Source organism: Phalaenopsis equestris, unplaced genomic scaffold, assembly GCF_001263595.1.
Source record: "Phalaenopsis equestris unplaced genomic scaffold, ASM126359v1 Scaffold000022, whole genome shotgun sequence".
NCBI lineage: Eukaryota > Viridiplantae > Streptophyta > Magnoliopsida > Asparagales > Orchidaceae > Phalaenopsis > Phalaenopsis equestris.
In genome coordinates, this window is record NW_018164464.1 from 883,129 (window position 1) to 887,783 (window position 4,655).

The following is a 4,655-nucleotide window of genomic DNA, read 5'->3' on the forward strand; positions in this document are numbered from 1 at the left end:
TATATATATATATATATATACGCCATCTTATTTATGCATGAAAGGATGTACTTCACTTTTTACATGTTAAAATAATCATATTTTGATGTGATATGAAAAATCTGGGTGTTATAAATGTAAAAGTAGCGTTTAGGTGTTAGATATGCAAGTGTTAGATGTAATATGAAAGATCTCACTTTTTAGGAATTGGGTGGTATGTATGTGTTGAAATCAGATTTGTCCTTGAATCAAACCCAAAGAATAGAGTGTTGAGAAGGAGAGAGAACAAGGGGGTAGAGAGAGAAAGGTGAACAGCTGAACTAAGGCAAAGATGAACGGGATGGAGGACAACAAAAAGGGATTTTTCTTAGCTCGAGTAAGTGGAAGGTTGGAATCGGATCAAACTTGATTGGTTCAGGGATATCCCATTACATTTAATGGTCCTTATTTATAGGGGTTGGCCTTTATAAAATGACATATTTAGACACACATCATCCCTATATCTTTATGCACACATAGTTGTCTTTAATGGTCATATCCCCACTACAGTTTGGTTCTTGGAGAGATCATCTTCTGGTTGACTTCTTTGCTAAACGGGGAGGTTCTCTGCCTCTATTGATTCTTGTATTCGGTTATTCATACTCAACCTGTCGTACTCCGCCGTACTTAGCCTATGAGTGGTTTATTAACTTCCATCTAATTGCCAGATGTTCTGAGTTGACTTTTTTGTAGTCCAATTTTGAATTCATCTGCTCAACTAGCTTCTATTGATTTAGTCATAGATATTTAGTTCCATGATTCTCTCGTATCTTAGGAAGTTGTGCTGCGACAAAAATGAGAGAATTAATGTCTAATAGTGAATTGGTCAATGAACAATCATCATAAATAAGGCATTTAATGTCCTCGCCGATTCTTTTGCCTTTGATGCCTATAAATAGCGGGAGTCAGATGAAACTTACATACCTTCTTTCAGCCTCGCTTTCAAAAGGTGAAGTTCTAGCTTGTTGGTTTCAAATATCGATTCCTCGGTATTCAATGTCGGGCACTAGAAGGTTCGTTGAGCCTCCAAGTTGGTTTTCAAAAAGGTGAAGTTGTAGTTTGTTAGCTTCAAACAACGAATCGGTATTCAGTGTAGGGCACTAGAAGTTTTGTCGAGCCTCCAAGGTGGATGTACCAATGAGGACATATCCGCCTAGATTGATTCCATCTAGGTCCCTTCCTGGTGATCCAAAGTTGGAGGCAAGGGTCCAGTGATAGTTGTTGTTGGTGAGGCTGATCAAATGTTACATAGTTGGGGATAATTTTCTAGGTATCAAACATCACTTTTGGAATATTTTTTTCAAAAGTTGAGACTGGCATTGGACCTCATGGAAGACCCCCTTATCATCATTAGGGTTCCTAAAGATCCCATCCATTAATTTCCGACGATCGGCGGTCCCCATTTTCTTCACATTCACTTCCGCAGAATCGAAATACCTCTGGGCTTCCTCGCCGGAATCTCGGCTTTCGAGAGGACGGATTCCGGCACCGCTGTCGACAGAACTTCAATATCACGTCCTCTATAATCGATAAAATTTACATATATCATGCTTTGAAAGGCGGCGATCGTGCTCTCAAGCCTAATCTTGATGCCATTTTTTCTCATCTTGATGTCAACACCCCTACTCTGGACTAGAGTGTGCGTTGTAATATAGAATTCAATATACATGATTGGGTTGATGATGCCAACGGTCTAAAGGATAATAAACACGTGATGAAGTCAATTAGAAATGTTCAAAGCTTAAACTTGAGCTTAAAAAAATAATCATTGATTTTGTTGGTGTTTAATTGGGTTGATTTTTTTATTTATTTCATTAATTATTTGTTTTCTTATTTGTGAAAATTAAGCTAAATATTAGCTTATTTAGTAATCACATGTTTGATTGTCTCATTGATATGCATGTTTGTAGGCTTACTTTAAGTTTACATAGATTACATAGAGTTTGATACTTATATTAAATATGAAATTAATTTTGTAAATTAAGGACATTGGCTTATTAATGATATCAATAAAATTCCTTAATTAAGTATTTAAGGTTTTGCAAATTTACTAGGCTCAACATGTTCAATTTTTTTCATCAAATTTGTCCAATACGATTTATTAAGGTAGTTAAAGTTTAATTATATAAATATGTTATAGTTAAGTAATAGTCTTAAATTTGATTCCAAAAGATTCATTGAGTTGTTTCTCATTCATTTTGCTAAGTAGTATCATGTACTTTAAATTTATATTCATTAATTTATGTTTTAAATAAGATGTCATTGTATTTATCAAAAATGTCATTAACAAAATTGACCAAAACATTTGCATCTCATGCAAGTCAGATCGGGCTTTGCGTGTTATGGATATGCCTAATAATAGAGAAATCATGTGTAAAGAGAAGAGTTTTAGTCTTCCATGTTTTGGACATATCGACAAAGTGAGTCAAATAACACGAGCAATGGTTAAACTTTTTTGGTTGCGGGTGTGTTGGTAGGATCCAAATATGAGGGATGGTGCATCAGTTGTTTGTCATAAGTTGTTTGTGTTTAACTAGGATGAGTTATGGAGCGAGTATTGAGGTAGACTCCCATATAACAAAGCTAGGTTAATTTCAATATTATTAAATTTACCTTTATTCTCTAAGATATTAACTTATCACACAATATTGAGGCATTTTCTATTTTAACCTTCTAAATCTTAACTCTAAGAGATATGCCCACATATATATCCATAGATATTTAAACTTTTCACACATTCGCATAATGGTATCATTTTCTTATCATACAAAAATATTTTTTGGCAATTATTAAAATAATACAAGCTAAAATTACATATCATATACTTGATCATGCTCTGCTACATCTAAACCTTTTATCTTCTAAATTTTATCTCCATTTCTTTTAGTGAATGAGTCTAAACCATTATTATGCCATGCAAAAGCAAAAACAATTGTACCTCACTTTGTATATCTTCTGAACATCATTCATAACTTAAACAAAATAAAAACTTGCCACAGGAAAATGCAGAGTTGCATAATTTCAGATAAAAGTAATAAAGTTCATTCCGACTTCCAAAATTAGCAAAATATGTTCCTAACCCTAGTTCTGACGAAAAAATATTATATTAAAAGTTCTTATGCAGTTTAACATCAGAGCTCCAATCAGGGCATGTCACGTGTACATACAGACCCATCTTAGTAAGAAAAATAATCTAATATATGAGCGGGTCTGTTTGTACACGTGGCAGGTTTTGATTGGAGTTCAGATGCAAATTTGCATCAAGACTCTTAATGCAATAATTTTTCAGTGGTGGCAGACAGCAAAGGGATTCATGATTAATCACAAAAATGGCAATGAAATTTTGCGGATTAGCTTTAGCGAACCCTTGGAAGCACACAAGCACTTTCCAGGTGAGTAGGGAGATAAGCCATTAATACAATCGCCGGATTATAACAAATTTAAGATCGGCAGCTCAACAAGTTCTAGGTTGTATTGGCTGCAGGATCTAAAGATGGCTGATTTCCATTGATTTAAATTGAGGATTAAAAATGAAGAAAATCACAGTTGGAATTCTTCATTACAGCTTAATCAGATTAATAAAAGGAAACCTAACTTAAGTTCATTGCAGTCGGAAGAAAGGAAACCCTAGCGAACTGTTAATTCAGAAAATGAATAAGAACGATGAGAAAGAGAGAGGAAGAGAGAACGGTAGTATCATCTCACCTTATCAGCCCAATAGGAGTGATATGGAGATCAGCAGCTGGATCTTTCGTCAAGGAGAGTGGAAGAGAGAGAGGGAGATTGGGAACTGGGATGGGGAAGCAGTGCTTGAAATATTGAAATAAAGAGTTGGAAGCATCAAACCGTTGATTTCGAAACGGCAAAGCATATTATTAAAGGAAGATCTATGGGAATCGCTGTGGTCCGTCAAATTCAAAATGGAAGGGCAGGATTTGGTGTCCGTTGGATTTGCTTCTTAGGTAACCGAGTACTTAACTGGCCACAAAAAATTAGAACCCAAATCAGGCTGTCCAATAGTGAATCATGGTTCAATTCATTCTCATAGTTTAATTCTTTCCAATTTGACTATATAGTTCTATGCTTGAGAATAAAAATAAAAAGGAATTGTAAAATGGATATTTTCATCTAAATTGTTCTAAAAAAAGTCGAGAAATTTGCGTACATAATGCAACATTTTTTAGGTATTTGCATATCTAATACCAAAAAATTTGATATTTATACTTAACTTTTGATATCATAAACTAATGAATAAAAAATGTGAGTTGCACTATTACAAAATCATGAATAATGTTATTTTTATTTAACACTAGAGATTTGAGTTTTATAAAAGCAACTATAATAGTTTGGTCATAAATATATATAATTAGAATATTAGAGTATTAATCTACATAATTCTATATTAATTACTTTGATTAGCTTTTATTTACTTCTATTTTTTCCCATTATTATATTTTTATTTGTTTCCGTATTAATAGATCTTGTAATGAGTATTTATATCCCTCTTTGTATCAATAACAAATACCCTGGTTCTATACTAACATGGTATCAGAGGCATGACCCTAACGTAGCTACTGTTGGGCACTCCTTGTCGCCCACCCATATCTCCCAGTGGAAGCACTGTCTCCCACCCTGTT

General features: G+C 34.0%; 1 protein-coding gene across 1 annotated transcript in view; it reads right to left on the bottom strand.

The window, feature by feature from the left end:
- LOC110018425 (65-kDa microtubule-associated protein 3-like) overlaps positions 1-3,800 on the bottom strand; it is a 75,804-nt gene extending 72,004 nt beyond the window's left edge. The window contains exon 1 of the mRNA XM_020715735.1: positions 3,724-3,800. The gene's annotated coding sequence lies outside the window, so the exon portion shown is untranslated. The remainder of the gene's footprint in view (positions 1-3,723) is intronic.
- Positions 3,801-4,655: the final 855 nt, after the last annotated feature.